A 22,954-nucleotide genomic window follows, 5' to 3' on the forward strand; every position below is an offset into this window, starting at 1 on the left:
AATGTGCAGGGGAGTGTTTAAAGAACAAAAAACTTCAAATGAAGCTCTGCATCTTGACCACTATGAGATCCAGTTCACACATATATGCGCATCACTTCCTTTTGCAATCATCAGAAGTACATATGTGCATCAGCTGATCCTGAGGACCTCCATGTTTTCCCCTGTGGTGAAAATAGCAGCTCTCTGTGTGTGTATTCAACAGGAAAATTCAAAAAAGATTAAACCTTACCTCCCCTAGTGCTATGTTCCCAATTGAATTCAGCAGGGGCGGGTGGTTGCTATAATGCTTCTTTTAAAAAAACAACCAGTGGGAGATCCAATCATACATCTCTCAGTCCCATGTCTCCTTGCATGCAGAGTTTTCTACTTTAAGAGAGAGCTCATGTTCTTTCCCAATCTTGGAGTCTTATACCGGACCATGTCAAAGGATTTCGGACATTAAGGCTGCAATCCTGTACACATACCTGGGAGAAAGTCCAAACCCACTGAACTCAATGCATCAGATTGCCTGGGTGTTACACCTCATGCAACTCAATGAATAAGGATTTCTAGTTAAACCCTATGCTCATCTTCTTAGATGTCAGGTGCATTGAGCTCAATGAGGCTTGTGCCCAGGGAATCCTGTGCATGCTAATTTGGGAGTAAGTCCCATCATTTGTAATAGTACATTTCCAAAATATGCTTTGATTCTGTGTCTATGGTTGGCTTTATGATGGGTTACAACTGATTGGTTAAAGTCTCGAAAGACTATTAGACCAGCTGGGTATTGCTAAAGCACTGTTGGGGTTTTGACTATGTGCACTGTACATCCCTTGTCAAAGGGAAGTACAACCCCCCAGCTCATATACCAGTTGAGCTATAGTACAGCTGTTTGTATTCTTAACATGCAAAAAACAAAAAAACCAGGAAAATGAAATTCTGTAACCTAGAAAATCAAATACAATTGAACACATGCAAGTCTCATCATTACGCTTAAAGAGTCTCAACTTGCATACTTCTTTACTCAATGGCTGGATTTTTGCACAGTTTTGCATTGCATTTTGTGGGAGAGGAAGAGAATGTGGAAGAAGAAAAAAGAAGGGTGTACAGGTAGAGAAAGGGAGAAAACATGACTAGGAAACAGGAACAGAGAAGTGCATGAAAGTTGCGTGTTCAGAAGACCGAAGCCTTCTGCAGACATTCTCGTTTGGCTTCATAACCATAGTTTCAGAAGCCATAAGAATGTTGAGGCTCTATGCTCCTCCATCTCTCCTACTGTTATGCTAGCATCAGTGCAGGGATCCTGGTTTGCAATAAACCAGAGTTCCCCTTATGACTGAACCAGGAAACTCTGTCTTAATATTGGCTAACATACCCAGATTGTAAACAAATTAATTGCATTCACACAATTTATTTACTTTATTCATTTATGCTTTATGTATTTGCTTAATACTCTGTCCTTAACCCAAAGGCCCCAGGGTTGGAAACACTTAGATTTTGAAAGCCAGGCAACCCATGCTTAAGCTAAAACAACACGGACACAATCTGTCTGGAATCTGTGAACTTACAGAGAAGGAGAGAGACCTAAAGAAACCAGAAGTCAGACAGACTAGAGCTATGTACCTCTTTTTAGGGGGGCAGGGATAGTCTGCAACGTTTTAGTGTGGTGCCCTCTTGCAAAACTTGAAGGATCAAGCAGTATAATTCTGCTATATGCATTGGTGGCAAAAGCCAAGCCAATACTAGCAGCAACTGCCAATTGCCATTGCGGCTAAACCTATATTGTGGCTGAACCTATAAGCTGCAGAGAAAGGAAGATTAGCTTTGGGCATTACGGTACATTTTGAGTCAGTTATTGTACAAAGACCCAAAGGGGCAATTATTTACCTTTGTTTCTCGGTGCTTTTCCCCACCCCATCACCGCTTCTGAGAACTGTATTAGCTGCATTTGCAACAAAGACAGCTTCTTTCAAAAGGCATCTCGCCCTTTCCTCTTTGCCTACTGGTGTAGTTGCACTCCCTAGCTGGGAAGCGCATTATCCATTTAGCAATCCCTACTGTAATGACTGCTGCACCACACAGACAGGATAAAAGTATCAAGGGGACTGGGATTCCTAAATTATTCTCTGCTCATTTTCGCCGCTGCCTGGGTAGGCACTTGGGCAAGTGTTAAGCTGTGAATGCCTTGAGATCCTCAGATTATAGGTGCTGTGGGAGTGCAAACATTATTAATTTGATAAGCGTGCAAGCGCCACACTGCTCATTGCGGCCCACCTCTGAAATAAATAACCCAACCAAACGCATGCCAGTTTGATGTTCGTGGAGAAAGGATTCAGAGGGGCTAAGGAGATTTGGTGTGCCTTTTTCTTGTTGCTTTTGCCATAATTCTTTTCATTGAGTTAATCAACAGGGTAAAAAGAGAAAATAAATACAAAAGAGAACAATCAGCCGTACATTAATAAAGAGAATGTTTCAAAAACCTATCGGTTTGGATTTCTGAGTGAGTGTGGTGGGCACCACTTATCTAAAAATCCACAGTGCCCACAAACAACACTGTCCAAGTCACATTTAGAGCTTTGTGGTGACATCAAATATGAGTTGAGAGCTGGCGTATGGGGAAGCGGCTACACAATGGTCTCGCCACATGCCCAACTCAAGATGAACCTGCAGTCTTGGTGTGTTGGTGAGAATCGGCTTTTGTAATGGGAACCTTTGAACTGGATGGCATTGGCCTTCTAGGAATAGGGAGAGCTGTGCCCAGAACAATTGTTATTATGATTATTATTTAGTGCATTTATATCCCACCTTTGTCTCTAAGGAGCTCAAGGTGGCAAACATGGATCTCCCTGTCCTCATTTATTCTCCACAAGGTTAAGCTGGGAGACAAGTGGCTGGCCCAAGGTCACCCAGTGAGCTTCATGACCAAGTGGGTATTTGAACCTTGGTCTCCTGGGTCCTAGTCCAACACTCTAACCACTGCACCACACTGGCTTCAGCTACACAAGTGTTGTTGCTTGTTAAGAATGAACTTAAGAGCATGGGAAGAACCCCTGTTGGATCAGGCCGGGGGCACTCTGTTCTCAGGGTGGCCAACCATTGGAAGCCCACAAGTTCATAGAATCATAGAATCATAGAGTTGGAAGAGACCACAAGGGCCATCGAGTCCAACCCCCTGCCAAGCAGGAAACACCATCAGAGCACTCCTGACATATGGTTGTCAAGCCTCTGTTTAAAGACCTCCAAAGAAGGAGACTCCACCACACTCCTTGGCAGCAAATTCCACTGTCGAACAGCTCTTACTGTCAGGAAGTTCTTCCTAATGTTTAGGTGGAATCTTCTTTCTTGTAGTTTGGAACCATTGCTCTGTGTCCGCTTCTCTGGAGCAGCAGAAAACAACCTTTCTCCCTCTTCTATGTGACATCCTTTTATATATTTGAACATGGCTATCATATCACCCCTTAACCTCCTCTTCTCCAGGCTAAACATGCCCAGCTCCCTTAGCCGTTCCTCATAAGGCATCGTTTCCAGGCCTTTGACCATTTTGGTTGCCCTCCTCTGGACATGTTCCAGTTTGTCAGTGTCTTTCTTGAACTGTGGTGCCCAGAACTGGAGACAGTACTCCAGGTGAGGTCTGACCAGAGCAGAGTACAGTGGCACTATTACTTCCCTTGATCTAGATGCTATACTCCTATTGATGCAGCCCAGAATTGCATTGGCTTTTTTAGCTGCCGCATCACACTGTTGGCTCATGTCAAGTTTGTGGTCAACCAAGACTCCTAGATCCTTTTCACATGTACTGCTCTCAAGCCAGGGGTCACCCATCTTGTATTTGTGCCTCTCATTTTTTTTTGCCCAAGTGCAATACTTTACATTTCTCCCTGTTAAAATTCATCTTGTTTGTTTTGTTTGTTTGTTCATAGGAATAAATGGGTTGCTCTGTTCACTGTGCATATTTGCTTGGTCTCTTCTGAGGAATTACTGCAAAACCCTCCAAGTGTCCCTATTTTCCAGAGACAGTCGTGGATTTACAGAAACCGTCCTGGTTTCTGATTTGATCCCGGAATGTCCCACTTTTCCTTAGGATGTCCCTATTTTCATCAGAGAAATGTACAGCCTTTAGAAGACATTTGAAGGCAGCCCTGCATATGGAAGTTTTTTATAAAAAAGTTTAATGTTTTATTATGTTTTTATATACAGTGGTAACTTGGCTTAAGAACACTCCTGTTTACGAACGATTCGGTTTACGAACTCCGCAGAACCAGAAGTAGTGTCCCAGTTTGCAAACTTTACCTCGGTCTAAGAAGGGAATCCGAACAGTGGAAGGGCACTGGCAGCGGTTTTTTTAAGGGAAATTCCCTTATTCTGAATAGGACTCCTCGCAAGAAAAGGGAAAAGTTGACAGCTATGGGCGGGAGGCCTCCTTAGAGGAAGCACTCCTTGGTTTAAGAACAGATTCGGTTTAAGAACAGACTTCCGGAACGAATTAAGTTTGTAAACCGGGGTACCACTGTATGTTGGAAGCCGCCCAGAGTGTCTGGGGCAACTCAGTCAGATGGGTGGGGTATAAATAATTATGTTGTTGTTGTTGTTAAGGACTTCCCTATTTTCATTGGAGAAATGTTGGAGGGTATATTACTGAGTAGTTCAACTAGGTAATTTCAGGCCCTAGTTTTAATTTTCTCATCGGAAAGGGGGGGCAGTTGGTCAGGGCATGTAATGCAGCACGTTCTCCTCTGTGAAATTCCGTGCCAATAGTCCAGCAGGAGTCAGCCCTGTTTTGTTTTAGACATCTTTTTAAAACTGCATCATTCAAACATTCGAACTTGACTATATATATATATATATATATATATATATATATAAACTCAACCAGTTATATTGCTATGCTAGTGCTACTTTTACTGACATTACCGCAATGTTACGCTTTCCTGTTGTGCACCAGGAAAAGTGTCAACATTTAAATAAATACATATTTAAATAAATGTGCATTGCTTCAGTTGTGAAGCATACAATTAATTCACATTTTTGTCTGCGTTCCACAACCATTCCATGCTTTACAACTGCTTCATATGCTAGAGCAAAAAAAACAAAAACAAAAAAAGTTTGCCAACCTTGATTTTAAAAAAGAAATATTCTGAGTATATGCAAATGAGCATATGCATACCCACATTTTAAATTTGCTTAAATTACAGCAAGCAGCTATAGGACTGCACCCTAAATAAAGTTAACCCAAGAGTGGTCATATCTGTTGTCTGAAACATATACTTCTTTCTCTAATTTTATTAGGCTGCAAACCTATACAAACTTCCTTGGGAACAAGTGCAATCCTATACATGTAAACTCAGAATCACGGGACAGAATCCTATACATATTTCTCAGTTATTTCTACCTTTTTCTCCCATTATGTTGCAAGATAATAGATCTAAGACTTAAGACTTATCTCATCCAGTTTCTGGAATTCCCCATATCTAAACCCTCACAAGTTAGCTATCTTCCTTTTCAGATCTCCTGTTAGCACGAGGTTGTGATCTGTCTCGTATTAATTTTAACCCAAAATAAATCCTCTACTAATAATCCACCGGCGAAATTCCGGTTGAAATTTTAGTGCCAGATTCCAAATATAGTACAAAATGCTGCTTTAGCTCCTGGAATGTGCATGTAACTGGTAAGAATGCACTTAACCATTTTTTTTTAAAAAAAGGGCAGTCTCAAATATAGGTTAGGTGTTTATATTAGTAGATGATTCAATGCAATTAATACTCATGTCATGAGCAAGCAGTCTGTGCTCTGTGGTTTTACTTCGATTCAGATCCTTTGTCCCTGTAGTAGTGACACTGCGAGGAATAATATTTATTACATTTTCTATTATGACAGATAGTCTAATTCAGCAATCATTAGCATTATATCCTACAAGTTCAAGCCTTCTATTGCCCTGGGGACATTTTCCTCCCCTCCCCATGCCTTCACATTGACAACTGTGCAGCATTTTGATAGCACTTGCTCTTCGTAGAGGATCTAACAACTTTGTTAATGCATACAGAATTCTGAGCTTCTGAAATTGACTGTTTTTCAAAACTATTATTTCTAGGAAACACTGGCACCTATATCTGCTTTCTCGATGCTATCTATAAAACAATAAAATCAAGGAGTCACGAAACTACCTTAGCTTTATGCTACAATCCAGAATACAAAGTACAGTACACATGGGCAGGTACACTGTACACTGGTTTTGGGTTGACATCTGCCTGTCTCAGGAGACAGATGAAGGCGTCTGCTTGTGATGAAGCAGGTGCACCATAGCATTTTAGCTTTCTGCGCTCCCCCCAGCAGTCATTTCTCCTTTGGTCCCTGCTGTGGATACCCAACCCGAGGCGCTGCAGTTGTCTGCGAGGGATTGCAACATGGCGGGATTAATGTTGCCAGCTTTCATGTCATGGTTGCAGACATCTTTGTAACACAGAGTTGGTCTGTCCACAGGCCTGGGGCCTGAAGCCTCCTCCACCTGAAGCACAGGGATGCCAAGTTGGGGGGCCAGGGGGCCAAGCCCCCCACAAAAAAAATTCCCAATGAAAGGGCAGGCCTCCCCCCAAGGTCCATGGCATCCATGTCCTGCGGCATTTGCAAGTGACATTAGCATGCTGTGGGGCATGCTGACATCATGCGTGCACATGGCGGGGCATGTGCACACGGTGTGCTGATGTTGCTCAGCCCCTGGCACCCCTCAGTCACGGGGGTCAGGCGGAGCATGTGGTAAAGCACAGGAGAGCCAGTGTGGTGTAGTGGTTAAGAGTGGTAGACTCGTAATCTGGTGAACCGGGTTCGCTTCCCCGCTCCTCCACATGCAGCTGTTGGGTGACCTTGGGCCAGTCACACTTCTCTGAAGTCTCTCAGCCTCACTCACCTCACAGTTTCTTGTGGGGGAGGAAGGGAAAGGAGATTGTTAGCCGCTTTGAGACTCCTTCGGGTAGTGATAAAGCAGGATATCAAATCCAAACTCCTCCTCCTCCTAAAGCACATCCTTGGGGATCCAGCCAACTTCCATTCTGTGGACGTGACCAAGCAGTGGTGGAGCTGCATGCTCTGGCACTAGGAGCAGAGAGCTGATGGTTCATGGATGGTGCGCATCCCAGAGGGCATGGTGTGTGGCTCGCTGCCCGCAGGGGTGTAGCCCGCATCCTGGGAGCATGGCACCCAGTGTGGTTGGGAGGTGCGTGTCACACGTCGGGGGGCGGCCGCAATGGTACCTTCCCTCCTCGATGGTGCCGGGGGCAGTGCGCTCCCCTTGCCCCCCCCCATTCCTCCACCAGTGTGACCAAACCAGCATGGAGGTCAACCTGTAGAGTAGATGTCTCAATTTTCAAGAAGAGGGGAGGGAAAATGGCGCTCCTTTTCTTTCTTTCCCTCCCCAAACATGCTTAAGGCCTTCCTCATGACACTATATAGCTGCCATTCCCAAACCTGGGAATTTATATCTATAACTTCCTTAGCCCATAAAATGTCACACAGGGGACAGTTAGAGATAACATTATACCATGCTGGAAGTGGGAAGGAATTGATGACTGATGCGACAATTTTCGTGCGGCAGGGCTAGCTTAATGCCAGCACAAATGTTGCCTCTTAGTCCTAGGTTATTTTTTAGCTTCTTCCAGAGCATGTCATTTTATAGGATCAGGCCTTGAGATTATTCCTTATACTAATTGCCTCTTATGCATTCGGTTACGCTGAATATGCATTGATGTGCATTCGTTCTAGTATAAAATAGGGATGAATATATACGGTAGCATAATAGGAAATTGTTAAGTCTAGTGAATTTTCACACCCTCCTCCTCTTTCCAGATATTCCAAAAGTGTCAAATTTTTCATTAATAAAATGAACCCTTCCATATGCTGGAAGGTTTAGTTTCATTTAGTGTCTCTTTTTGTATGCATGCTTGTGTTTGTAGAAGCTAACATCCTGTCTTCTGTGCTGCTGGGAATTACTACTGGCATGTTTCGACTCATTATCATGAATCTTAATCAGATGATGGAAAAAATTAGTTCCATCATCTGATGAAGGTTTGGGGCAAATGAGTCAAAATATCCTCATGAAGCATTTCCTAAAATGTTGAATGAAACCATTTCTGGCAAATATCCTGAGCGGATCAAAACTGACCTCTTGTATACAGTAAACTTATCAAAGGCCCTGAGAGACGCCATCAACATGTTATCAGAATTATCTAGTCCTGTGGTTTAGGATTCTGATGCTTGGTGATCTGCTTCTGTGAATCGGTTCTGAATAAAACTTTATCTATATAAAGACTCACCAAAAAGCAAGTTTTTGAAAGGTTATTTCCTTCGACGTTTAGAACTGGCGACTGTGACTCAAACCTCTATAACCTCAGTATTTGATGGCTATAGAGGAAATGATATGAGTTTATCCTTGACAACTGGCACAAATCTCAAACTCTCCCTTCCAAATCAAGAATGGGTCAACGAGGGTTTATTATAGCATGTTCAAAGTCCTCATTGGAGTCCAACTGCCAGTTGTGTAGTGGAAGGGGATCATAGGGAACAAAAAGGACTTTTTTGAGACTTGGAGTGATGACATCATCTCCTGGTGCACCAGGATAATGAATGCGTCTTCCTTGCTCTAGAAAGTGAATTTGGTGATAATGAGACTTTCAAGTTCAGGCGTGGTCTGTCTAGAGGAAGTCAGAAAATAAAGTCGCCTCCTATGACAATGTAATTGGTCATTATGCTACACACTGTTGCTCTGTGGTGGTTGTGTTTGTAGGGAGGTAGACAGATCAGCACAGGTGCCTGCTTTTTTGGCTCTTCTTGGGGGCGTGGTTATGAGGGCTATCATGGTAAGCTCCTGCACTTCAACATTTACCATTACACCACTGCCTATAGCTACAAATGAAGTCAGACCCTCCAAGTGTTCCTATTTTTCAGGGACAGTCCCAAATTTACAGAGGCTGTCCTGGTTACTGATTCAGTGATGATGATGATGATGATGATGATGATGATGATAATTTATTATTTATACCCCACCCATCTGGCTGGGCCTCCCCAGGCACTCTGGGCGGCTTCCATAAAAACCAAAAATACACTAAAATATCACACGTTAAAAACTTCCCTGAACAGTGCTGCCTTAAGATGTCTTCTGATTTGATCCCAGAATGTCCCGCTTTTTCTTAGGATGTCTCTATTTTCATAGGAGAAATGTGGGAGGGTTTGGAGTCATCCAGTCCCTGAGCCATCTGAAGGTAGCCCTGTATAGGGAAGGTTTTTTTAAAAAATGCTCATGTTTCTTATGTTTTTATTTATGTTGGAAACCACCCAGAGTGGTTGGAACTGTCATGCGACAATGGTATTTGAGAGCAGAAGCAGTAAAGGAAGCAGTAAAGGAGTCTAGAAATATTATGAAATGCTGGAAAGCTGTAGAATCATTTAGCACAGGGGTCAGCAACCTTTTTCAGCCATGAACCGATCTACTGTCCCTCAGACCATGTGGGGGGCCGGACTATATTTTGGAGGGGAAAAATGAAGAAATTCCTATGCCCCACAAATAACCCAGAGATGCATTTTAAATAAATGGACACATTCTACTCATGTAAAAACACGCTGACTCCCAGTAAAACTTTTATTCTTTTACTGAAGAAAACACTGCGTTAATTTACGCTGCGCATCAGGAACAACCCAGTCAGTTGTATAAATAGTGTTGTTGTTGCTGTTGTTAGAGGATAGGATGTCCCTATTTTCATCAGAGAAATATTAGAGGGTATGGGAAGTTGGTAGTAAATTATATAACCCCCCCCCCCGTCACCATTTTCATGTTATGAGTAAAAAAATCTATTATGAACCTAATTTATAGTATGTAGTTCAAATGCAATAACTTAACTAGTGGGTTACCAGTTTTCAGATTGTGGTGCCAGCTCTAATAAGTTTGCTAATTCTGCAAATTTTATGCTGAAATGCAGAGGGACGGGAAGCAGTTTGGATTTCAGGGTGACTTAGTAAAAGCAGACAGCCTATAAGAACATGGGCATCCAGGTACACCTTTTGATTTTCAGTGGATAAGCAGTGCTGTGATCCCACTGGTGAATCTTGAGGGCTGGGTTGATGCCTCCATTTTGAAGGCAAGTGTGCCTTTCATTAGAAAAAGAACCTTGAACCTTAATGGTGCAATTCAACATGGAATTGGGAATGCTTCCATCCATTGATTTCAAAGTAATTCAGTACACTTTGATTGTGATGGTATATATTTTTGTTCCATGTGCAACCACTCTTCTTCTAGGTAGCTTCTTTTGCTGCACTGCTTTGAGTGCAGGAGTGGGCAAGGCAAGGCATCGGGCAGACAGGGATAATTTACACAGCTTCCTGCACTGTCTCGTATACAACCTGCTCCCTTTGCAGTTCTATCTGCACTGTGGGGGAAAAACACCTAACCTGGCAGTTGCTGTGGACACTATCAGTAGGCGTATTAGAAAGCAGGAGCTCCAACTATTGTGCCATTTACAATGCACACTTGAAGCTGAGCAACTGTCACGCAATCTATAAAAGGCCTTCTCATAAACGTCTTCAGAGAGGGTCTTAATTGCTGCATGATTTACTACATGCAGAATACCTTCCCTTTTGTGCTGGGAAGTATTTTGCTGCAGGAGACATCTTTTTCGTCACACTTTTATAGGCCAGCCTTGCATGGCTGGCGTGCATTTACTGGCGGCATAATTGGTGGCACAATTCTACCCTCATAAACATTGTTATCAGTTAATTAAACTTGAAATGCATCTTTGTTCCGCAACATGTTTTGTCAGATTGTTTTCCTTATTTATTTATTATCATAAATTTTTTATTTTATGACTGGCAGCTTCTCAGCCCTCCCAATAATAATGTAAATCAAAACATAAGATTTTAGACTTCATGCAATTTCCTTTTGGTCTGAAAATATGAAACCAGATGTTTCTGGCACGCTAAAGATGCTTTTCATCTTTTTTTAGATTTGCTCGGTGCAGTCAAAGTAAATGCATTTTTAAAACCAACTTATGAAAGTTAAATTTCCTTTGTTTGCCTGGTTGTAGTCTGGTTTGCATTGCTGCAACATCAGTGAGAGACCTTTCAGATAACAAACTGGATGCCATTGAAGAATTAAACATATGTGCCTCCATCCTCAGAAACCAACAGGAACTGTATTAACAGCAGACCAATGGGTTTATGATATAATTTAAGGCATGATGAACTATAAACTCTATGACTTAGCGAGAGAGCTACTAGAAAGATGTGTGGCAGTATAAATGTGTACAGTAAGTAGCTGACTAGATGTTTCTGTCCTCTTTATTTTGGCCTCCAATTTTGGTCAGAAAGAATTGTCCTTGCTATTTTTTAATAGTGAATCCAATTTCAACAGACATTACATCTAGGCCTTGGGCTATCACTGAAAGACCTAAATATTCCCAGGTGGGCCTTCCTTCAGTAATAATAACAAGACCGAATGGATTTAGTGATGCTGTAAAACATATAAAGCAATAAATGAGAACTGGAGAAAAGTAAGATGCTCACTTGGCCCATTTACATGCCAGCACCTGGACTTAACCACCAGCTTCACTGGAAGTTCAAAGCACTTCCTTTATTGTAATGTTAGTAGACAGTAGTCACTTAAGGACTCATTGTTAAAACCGTGTTTATGGAAGACAATCTTACTCAGCTATGGGTGATTGCCAAAGAAGAAGAGTAGACAATAATAATACATTCATATGCATCCATGCAAAATGCAGTTGTGGGTGATTAGCGCTCTGCATTAGAACCTTGATTACTCCCTCACCCTGGGAAAAACAAAAACAAACGAAAAAACAAAATCCCCACACAAATCCAGTGGAGGATTTCCACATTTCTCCAATGGAAATAGGGACGTCCTAAGGATTTGTCAGGGACATGGGTGGCGCTGTGGGTTAAACCACAGAGCCTAGGGCTTGCCGATCAGAAGGTCGGTGGTTTGAATCTCCTTTACAGGGTGAGCTCCCGGTGCTCGGTCCCTGCTCCTGCCAACCTAGCAGATCAAAAGCACGTCACAGTGCAAGTAGATAAATAGGTACCACTCCGGTGGGAAGGTAAACAGCGTTTCCGTGCACTGCTCTGGTTCGCCAGAAACGGCTTAGTCATGCTGGCCACATGACCTGGAAGCTGTACACCGGCTCCCTCAGCCAATAAAGCAAGATGAGCGCTGCAACCCCAGAGTCGTCCAAGACTGGACCTTATGGTCAGGGGTCCCTTTACCTTTTCCGTTTAAGGATTTGTCACCATTATCTGCAGTTAAGTCCCACTGATTTCAACGAAACGTACTTTATATCAAACTGCTTTTTCTTAAATAAGGCCTCTTAATGCCACAGGTTTTTAAAAAGAAATATGGAGCTTTTTTGAAAATGTGTTAGTATTGCTAGTTTACTGGACTCCGCACTGCTGTTTTAGTCATTTATTTTTTTAATTAGCCAACCTATGTGTTTAAAAATTGTATGCTGTTGTGCTGGTTTTTCTAATTCTTAAATATATTTTATTTAATGATTATACAGGCCGCCTTAAAATGGTTATATGCAAAAGAGGACATCATCATCATCATTATAACCACACTTAACTATTTTTTTTCTTTAAAATGAATTAGTGGATGTAAATACATCTTTTCCATTCCCTATTCATTCTAAACAGCGGTCTTGCTAAGTGTGTGGACCTTAGGCAGAATGAAAAAGTTACACAAACTGTAGACTTATACAGTGGTACCTCGGGTTACATACGCTTCAGGTTACATACACTTCAGGTTACAGACTCCGCTAACCCAGAAATAGTACCTCGGGTTAAGAAGTTAGCTTCAGGATGAGAACAGAAATCATGCTCCAGCGGCGAGGCGCTAGCAGGAGGCCCCATTAGCTAAAGTGGTGCTTCAGGTTAAGAACAGTTTCAGGTTAAGAACGGACCTCCAGAACAAATTAAGTACTTAACCCAAGGTACCACTGTAATATGGAGTTAGAGGGGGGAAATGATTAATTTTAGATATTATTTGGCATTTAATCATAAAGAGTGATATGCACGTTCATAAAAACACAATATACCTCTGAATATCAGTTGTACAGTAAGTTCAAGAAATGCTCCCTTAGACTTGAAATTGAGATTGATCCAGCAAAAATCAATATTCTGAACATTTTGAAGGTATTTGTATAGGAAGGAACTGTCCAATATAGAATCATAATAATAATAATTTTATTATTTATACCCTGTCCACCCACTCTAGGCGTATCTAAAAACATAAAACATTAAGTGTTAAAAAATCCCAATACAGGGTTGCCTTCAGATGTCTTCTAAAAGTTGTGTAATTCTTTTATCTCCTTGACATCTGAAGGGAGGGTATTCCACAGGGAGGGCGCCACTATCGAGAAGGCCCTCTGCCTGGTTCCCTGTAACTTGGCTTCTCACAGTGAGGGAACCAGCAGAAGACCCTTGGAGGAGGACCTCAGTGATGGGCTGGGAGATGGGGGTTGAGACACTCCTTCAGGTATACTGAGCCAAGGTGTTGGTGGTGTAATGCTGAGAATGCCCATTGAGGCATATGATGTGGACTTCTCCAGTGATATGTTCTTTGTGGTCCAAGCTTGCTATCCACATCATTTTTGCACTCACAAAAGCCATTTAAATTTGCAGATAAATTCATTAGCCCATTGTCAATGGAATTGCCAGCAGTATTGCAGAAGTGACTAGCACACAAAATCGAGTCAAGGCGCTTGAGAGAAGAGGGCAGGAATGTTGAGGCAGAGACATTCTAAAGGTCTAGGGACCACTCCTTTCTTCTTCACACTCTCCAGCCATGGCACCTACCAAAATGCACAGCACAGGAGGTTGGAAGGAAGGAAGCAAGCAAGTTGGAAGAACAGGACAAACCCCCACTGAATGACACTACCCACTTGATTGCAATCCATGTATCTATTATAATATAATAATAATAATTTATTATTTCTACCCTGCCCATCTGGCTGGGTTTCCCCAGCAACTCTGGGCGGCTTCCAACAAAAGATTAAATACATTCAAATATCAGTCATTAAAAACTTCCCTAAATTTCCCTATCTCTCAGCAAAGGATAGGTTGAAACCTCCATATTCTTCAATGCATCTGAGAAGTTCTGCCCCACTTCTTTCTCACTGACTGACCCCAAGGTGTGCTGCTACAGAGTCCTGTATATTGGAGTGTTTCAGACCCATTACTGTAAGTGATTATTAAGGAGTAAACACCAGAGTCCCTGAATGGCAGCAGGATGTAAAGGAGTATGCCTTGACTGTGAAATGTTCCACTGACATCCTGGTTAAGCACCCCCTGTTTAAATTAGCCTCATTCGTTCATCGTAAACACACAGCTTTCCCACTTAAAAAACAATTTCAATCTGACTTTTTATTTTAAAAACGGTTGTTTATCTTGCATGTGTGACATATATACTGAACATATAATGCACATATCAGAATTGGTTCTTAAAGTTTTGAAATACTCCAGAACATAGACATTTACCATTCTTTCTTTCTCTCTCTTTCTCCCCACCCTTCTCTTTTTCTCTTTAGCAAAAGTCAAATACAGCATAACAAATGCATCCTGTGAAAGGCTTGCTGTGGTGACTGGCGAGATACCTGCATTATATAAATCCTTATGTTGAGGAGTTTATGACATTTTAGTTAAGAGCTTCATTCAGTTTGACGATTTTGGCAGCAGCCAATTATGACATTAAACAGGTCATAGAGTTTAACCTAAGGCCTTAAATTATTTCTTTTTTGAATGATTGATTTGTCTCTCCTTCCACCACCACCAACCACCCAGTAGGAACAGAGTTTGAAAGACTCGCCCTTTCTCGCTGCCCTCTTTATACATGTAAGCAGTGATGCTTGTCTTTCATTTCCCAAATGTCTCTGGTTATGTAAAATAATCAATAAAAAACCATCAAGACTTCTATGAGTTGATACAATTGTCTGCAATGCCACTATTGGAATACAGTCTGAATAAAAATTGCACTTGAAAGCAACAGGAACTGGGTGAGAGCTAGCTTAGTCAGAGTAGACCCATTCGCTTCTCCTAATGATTATATTACCCAGAGATAGGGATGTGGGTGGCGCTGTGGTCTCAAGGCCTTGTCGGATCCCCGCGGCGGGGTGAGCTCCTGTTGCTCTGTCCCAGCTCCTGCCAACCTTGCAGTTTGAAAGCATGTCAAAGTGTGAATAGATAAATAGGTACCGCTGAGGCGGGAAGGTAAACAATGTTTCCATGAGCTCTGTCTTCCGTCGTGATGGTCTGTTGCGCCAGAAGTGGTTTAGTCATGCTGGCCACATGACCTGGAAAGCTGTCTGTGGACAAACACCAGAGCCAGTGTGGTGTAGTGGTTAAGAGTGGTAGTCTCGTAATCTGGGGAACAGGCTTCACGTCTCCGCTCCTCCACATGCAGCTGCTGGGTGACCTTGGGCTAGTCACACTTCTCTGAAGTCTCTCAGCGCCACTCACCTCACAGAGTGTTTGTTGTGAGGGAGGAAGGGAAAGGAGAATGTTAGCCGCTTTGAGACTCCTTCAGGTAGTGATAAAGTGGGATAACAAATCCAAACTCTTCTTCTCCCTCGGCCTGAAAACTAGATGAGCGCCACAACCCCATAGTCGCCTTTGACTGGACTTCAGCATATACAGGAAGGAAAGCCAGCAATGGGCAGCTATAACATTTCCTGAATCATACCAGACACCCCCTGCTCATCCTAGAAGGCTACCAAATACATTCTGTTAAGATCAAAGGAGCTACTAGACTGCCATCAATGACTCAGGGAATGCCATATTTTCAGGTGTCTTTCCCATGAGTCCAAAACAGACCCCTATTCAGCCACTTCCCACCTTGTTTCACCTGCCAGCTCGGAAAATAAATACAGCTCATATTAATGGATCCTTATAAAAAGACAAATGTGAACATTTGATGGGGGGGGCGCAACACACTGTCATCTTCAGCGATTGTATGTAATTTTTTTAAAAGGAAACAAAGAAAAGCTCTGCCGGTTTCTATTTTGGAGGAAAAGATAAACAGTGCTTAGCATCTCCTTTTATTAAAACAGTACAAACTTTAATTATAAGCAATATGGTTAATTGTAATCACATTCTTCTCCCCACCCTTGCCCTTGAACCTTCTGTGCACACCTATCCCCCCCCCATTTCTCTCTCTCTCTCTCTCTCTCTCTCTCTCTCTCTCTCTCCCTCCCTCCCTCCCTCCCTCCCGCTCTCTCTCTCTTATTCTTTTTTTACGGACAGTACAAAGCATGATAATAGATGCCTATAAAAGTAACTAGTGAAATTTTGCATTACGATAATCTGTCACCCATTTCCATTTTTTTCTTTCCTGTGGAAAGAAAGCGTAATCAAAAGCCTAAATGACAAAGAGTTGACAGTAAGATTCTGTAGTAAATGATTCCAGAGTCGCTGGCCTGCGGAGATGCAGAAGAAGTCCCCAGCAGACCTGATTAATTCCAGTTTCTCCAGCTGCCAGGGGAGCAGAGGCTAAGCAGTTTCACAGAGAGGAGCCTATTACCACTACTAGGCTGAAATAGATCTAATCAACTCACAGCCGCTCAAAAGAAAACTTTACAGGTTTAGCTCACTAAGGCAGTGCTTTAAGATGACTACAAAGGATCATGGGAGTCTGAAATCATTTAGTCCTTATTGCAGCTTAAGGAAATTTTTTCTTCTGCTGCTGCTGCGTGGTGAGGCCATGCTAATTTACCGAACGTGACAATGCCTTCTCAGCTGTGTGACATCACTTGGAGAGAGCGCCCCCTTTTTTTACTTATTTCTAATGTTACTTTTTATCCTTCACTCCAAAAAAAATACCAAAAAAAGCCGTGCAAAGTTGATCATCATTTGTGTTGGGTATAGCTAAGCCATTTCAAATCTCTCAGCTAATTTATTGGTAAAGAATGATTAGGTGGACCAGCAATAATGCAAAGCAATTTGACAATGCTTCAGGTACACCTTCTAAATACAAAATATGATACTCGCATTAGCCAACCAAAGACAAAAACATTTAGGCTGCAGCCCTGTATCCAATGACCTGAAATTAAGCCTCATTAAACTCAATGGGACTTACTTCTGAGTAGGCAGACATGTATAGCATTGAACTGCTAAGTTCTGTTTATTTTAGTGGGAGAAGAACCTCAATCAACACCAATCAAGGTGCTTCAATTTTACTAGATCATCTGAATAGATTTAAAATAGCATGCATGCTATTTTCCTTTTCCACACTGACCAAACAGACTTTTGAAGAATGCACATTGCCAGATGAGATTTGAAAGGGAATATTTTGCGGTAACAGCGGAAGCAGGTGCCAGGAATAGATGAGGGCGAGCATAGCAAAATATCAGCTGAAGCGAATAAGATGTTTGCAACCAGTGGTTTCTAAGTCTTTGGAACTTCACTATTTGGTCCAACTCATTAGACTACTAATTTTTCATAAGCTTACCTTTGTTCTGAATCCTATCCTGGTGGGGAATGCTTCAATACCACCATAAAATCAGTGAAGGCTTTAACACAAACACACACATCTGCCAAAGCCCTGATGTTAGATGTGAAGAGATAGAATCTCAATTTGGTGAGGGGAATGGTGTCCTGTAAGGAGGCAATATCTAGCCCCATTTTCTCTCAGTTCCCAGATCTGAGCCACAACACTGGAAATAAGAGACAAATACATATATTCCATTAAACTACAGTGGTACCTCTGGTTATGTACTTAATTCGTTCCAGAGGTCCATTCTTAACCTGAAACAGTTCTTAACCTGAAGCACCACTTTAGCTAATGGGGCAATTTCTGTTCTCATCCTGAAGCAAAGTTCTTAACCCAATGTACTATTTCTGGGTTAGTGGATTCTGTAACCTGAAGCATATGTAACCTGAAACGTATGTAACCTGAAGCGTATGTAATCCGAGGTACCACTGTAGTTTTGTACTATCCTAACTCTGCCTCCCACCCCTTTACCAAATGCCAAAGCATTATCAGTCCTCATTCTTACTGCATTCATGATGTAGGTCATCATGGCGCCCATTGGCTTGCAATCCTCACTCTCATCGTGCGTGATGAGGAGGGAAATGGAGTAATGGCTCTTCTGGTTGCCATGACTCTGAGAAGTGCCATTTCCACCTCTGCCAGGAACATGAAGTGAGCAGTTTCACAAAGCATACGCTGCTAGTATCCCCTAAAAACTGGGACATCCCAATTTTTAATCGTGAGATAACAGTGGCTGTTTTGGTTGCCATGATATCACGCGATTTCATGGCATGATTTCCCCCTGGAAAAGTGCTTTTTTCAGGGTTACAATCTTGTGTGGTGCCCCAAAATGCATGATTTTAGGCCCAATGCTCCCCAAAGCATTTTTTTTGGGGGGAAGAGCACAAAATCGTGCAAGATCACGGCAACCAAAATGGCCACTGTTCTCTCACAATAAAAAATGGGAAGATGGCTTCTGGGAAAATGGTGTCCCTGGTTTTTGCTTCAAAGTGCTGGGAGGTATTCAGAAGCTTTCATCCCTGGTGGCCCTGTATTTTACTGCAAAAGTCTGTGTGGTGCACATAAGAGTGTATGCTGTATGTGCAATGCGGGGACACATATGTGTACGTACATCTGAGCATGTGCATTACTGGCCACACCAGTCACTGGAACACAGCCCTTGCTAGGATAGCTGCATGTCAATGCAGTCCTCAGACCCAAAAGTTGAGCCACTCATGATCTAAAGGTTAAAGTAGCAATCTGTGGTCGAGGGTGCAGTAAAAAGAAAATGGATATTGCTAGGTATACAACATTTTTCATTCTTTTTGTCTGGCTAGATGATAGGGTTTGTACTTCAGTTCTTGGGTACATGTTTGCAATGCTTTGCAATGTTCGCTATTAACAACTATCCATATTTTGAAAAAAGTCTTCAGATGTTTAGGAAATAATGTAAAGACAATAGTAGCTCAGCAGATTCGGAAATATATATATACACTTTTAAAAACAAATCTCCTTTTTTCTGTAATATACAATTCAAAATTAATTTCAAATTAGCTCCTAAAAGTGGTCGCGCGCCTTTAATTATGCAGAATGTACACAAATTTAATGAGTTTTTAAATATTAAAACTATTCTCTGTTGTCACTACTGTGAGCTCTTAATTTACAGAGCAATTAAGTCAGGACCCTCATTTATCAGTACATGTGTGTTTGTTGAAAACGTAGTCAGTTTTTATTAATTGATGCTATAGAAATACTGAGGTAAAATTAATGTGTGTGCTTCAGAGGTCATGCCGGCAGTAGTGGGTAGCTATCAAGGAGCAAGACATGAGATAAATAAGTAACTGCTGTTCCCTGATTACACAGGAGATATCTGAAATATTAAGAGGTGCAGTAGGCACAATTTTAGCCAAAATACTCACAAGCACAAACCCCCAAAGCTTTTTCTCTGACAAGCGTCTGCCATGGCAGGAACTGAGAAACTCCCAAGGTTTGGTTTCTGGTTACTAAGAGAGTATGCAGTGTAATGTTTTTAATGTAAACGCTTTTTTAAATAGCTGGGTGGGATTGTTTTTTGGGGTTTTAGGGTGTGTATTTTAAAAAATAAACATTTTGTTCAAATGCTGGCCCAAGACCTTTTGCTGCCTTTTGCTGCAAAAGTCAAGATGGACTCCTCCCAAATTCCTCATACAGAAGCTGACTGTACTGGCACTTCAGACTTAGGCCACATCCACACACGGTACATTGAAAGCATTATTATACCATTTTAACCATCGTGGCTCCCATCAAAAAAAGAATCTTGAGAAGTGTAGTGTTTTTTGTGAAATTTTAGAACAAGATGGTGAAAAAGTTAAATTACAGAGTTATGAGAAACTAAAGCCTAAAGTACGAGACTGGTTACACTATCATCAGATATATGAGGCATTCAAACAGGACAGGAAAATAGGCTTCCAGAAGGAGAGGTCTAAACTAGAAACAGAATTGTTAGAACCCAATACTAAGAATTTGTCAAGAATGTATAATTTGCTGCTAAAATGGAATACACAGGATGAAACGGTGAAATCAGCTATGATTAAATGGGCACAAGATATTGGTCATGATATTATGTTTGCAGACTGGGAGCAGTTATGGACCACCGGTGTTAAATTTACGGCATGTAATGCCTTAAAAGAAAACTTAATGAAAATGATTTATAGGTGGTACATGACCCCAGTCAAGCTTGCAAAAATTTATCATTTGCCCAACAATAATTGCTGGAAGTGTAATGAGACTGAAGGTACTTTCTATCACCTTTGGTGGACCTGCCCGAGGATTAAAGCCTTTTGGGAAATGATCTATAATGAAATTAAGAAAGTCCTAAAGTGGACTTTTCCTAAGAAACCTGAGGCTTTTCTTCTGGGTATGGTTGGCCAATTGGTGCCAAGGAAGGATAGGACGTTTTTTATGTATGCTACTACAGCAGCAAGAATTCTTCTCGCAAAGTATTGGAAGACACAAGAACTACCTACTCTGGAAGAATGGCAGACGAAGGTGATTGAATATATGGGACTGGCAGAGATGACCGGCAGAATTCGTGACCAGGGGAAAGAGACAGCGGAAGAAGATTGGAAGAAATTCAAGATATATCTTAAAAATTATTGCAAAATTGAGGAGTGTTAGATGTCAGGGAATAAGAAATAGAGAATTGCAGCTGTAACTAATAAGTTAAAGAAAAAGGAATGTAATGAAAGTGAATTAAATAATTAATTATTGGAGAATTGCTAAAAAAAATGTTAAAAATTAAGGATGCAGTAAAAGGGAGGTATGGGGAAGTCGGAGAAACAAGGGGTATGAAAACAGGATTATGAAATTATACATGTTGTATATGTTTTTGTTTGTGTATGTGAATGTGTTGTCTGTTTTTATTTGTGTTGGAAAACCAATAAAAATTATTTTTTTTTAAAAAAAGTGTAGTGTTTTTAAGAGAGCCGAGAGGTGTTAGGAGACCCCTATTCCCTTCATAGAGCAATAATTTCCAGAGTTCGCTGGTTAGAGGGATTGCCTGTTAAACAACTCTGAGAATTGCAGTTCTGTGAGGGGAATGGGAACATACCCCCGAACACATCAAGATTAAAAACTGGGACGCCACATATTTTGGGTATGTGAGTCATGTGATCCGCACAAGATCGCATCCCTCGAAAAGTGCTTTTTGGGAGCAGACTGCAGTGCTCAAAATGGGTGTCATGCTCTTGCATGAAAAGAAGGGTTTTAGCAGGACCGTTGAGGGGGATGTCGGAGTCTCTTAACAACTCTCGGCACCCTTAACAAACGACAGTACCCAGAATTCTTTGGGAGAAGGCATACCTGTTGAAAGTGGTTTCATAGTGCTTTCAATGTATGGACCTCAGCATGCTTAAAAGACTTAATAATCCCAGGATTATTCGTTGGCGGTGGGGGAGCCATGACTGCTAAAGTGGTATAATAATGCTTCAAAATGCAAGGTGCAGATGTGCAGCGGCGTAGCGTGGGTTGTCAGCACCCGGGGCAAGGCAAGTAATTTGTGCCCCCTAACCCGGGGCAAGGCAAGTAATTTGCGCCCCTAACCCCTAACCTGCCGCCGCTGCCAGCTTCTTCTTGCTGCTGCCTGGGCTGGTCGGGTGTGGTTTTCTCCCGTGCTCAGTGCTGTGCTGGGCGGCCGCTGCACTGTCCCTCCCCTAGATAGTCCCTCCCTCGCTCTCTCTCCGCTCCGCACCGCAACGCACGCCTGGCACCCTCCCCCTCCACAGTGGGCGGCGACCCGGCAGCTCGGATCGGATTCGCACAGCCAGCACTGCAGTGAGAGAGAGTGAGTGAGCCAGGTAGGGGCAGAGAGCTGCGAGTGCGAGCGCGCGCCCCCAAAATGTTGCGCCCGGTGCGGCTGGCCCCCCCTGCACCCCCACGCTATGCCACTGCAGATGTGGCCTAATTTCAGTGCTGCCAATGGGACAGTTTCTTACACCATACCTCAGGGGAAAAACCAGGCTAGTTTAGGAGGGGCAATATATGCAATAGGAGGTGGGGCACATGAATCTCTGGTATTTTGCAGAAGAGAATGGTTGGTGGGCTCAGGGGGAAATAGCTGCTGATTGTCCCTTCTATGCAAGGCTATCCTGCGTAAGGTGGTCACCTCACTCTGGCTAATGGTAGAATTTGTTCAATTCTCTCTTGTCGGGAATATCTGCAGCAAAGAACCTTCCCCAACTTGTGGGTGGGGGTGTTAGGAAGGGAAACTTTCTCACCAGCAATGGGAGACCGTCTTGTCCTGTGTTTTTCTTTATTATTTACAGCTTTACTTCTGGAGGACTGATCGCCGCTCATTCCCAGATATGCTTTATTGACATTTATAGGTTAGCGATGATAAATGATCGATAACATCCATACCGGTTGTTTTTTGAGGGCTTTAAACCAATTTTAATGATAAATTGTGTTTACATTGCTGGTTTCAGAAAATGCGAAGGGAATTAATGGGAGTGGTTTGGGATGGGTTGCAGCTCAGTAGTAAACCACATACTTTGCATGCAAAAGGATCCAGGTTCAATCCTGAGCACTTCCAGGTAGAGGTGAGAAAGACCCCTGCCTGAATCTGAAACCCCAGAGAGCCTCTATCAATAAGTGTGCAATCAATGTTCCTAAATCTCCTTTCTCCCACCATCCTAACATCTCAGTGGGAAATTCCAAGGTGATCTTGTGCAATTTTATGCAGTAGTTCCCCCCCAAAAAAGTGTTTTTTTCATGCCACAGCACCCAAAACCACATGCTCTGGGGAGTGTTTTTTGGAGGGGAATTATGTGAGGTCACTGCAACCCAAATAGCTGCTGTTCTCTCGCAATAGAAAATAAGATGTCCCGTTATTTTCTGGGGCATTTGCAGGGTATGACGTCAGTTTTCCCCCTCCACACCTTGTCTGGCCTTGCCCTACTGGTGTCAGGCCAAAACCAGGGCAGTTTGAGG

Source organism: Podarcis cretensis, assembly GCF_951804945.1.
Source record: "Podarcis cretensis genome assembly, chromosome: 4".
NCBI classification, from domain to species: Eukaryota; Metazoa; Chordata; class Lepidosauria; order Squamata; family Lacertidae; genus Podarcis; species Podarcis cretensis.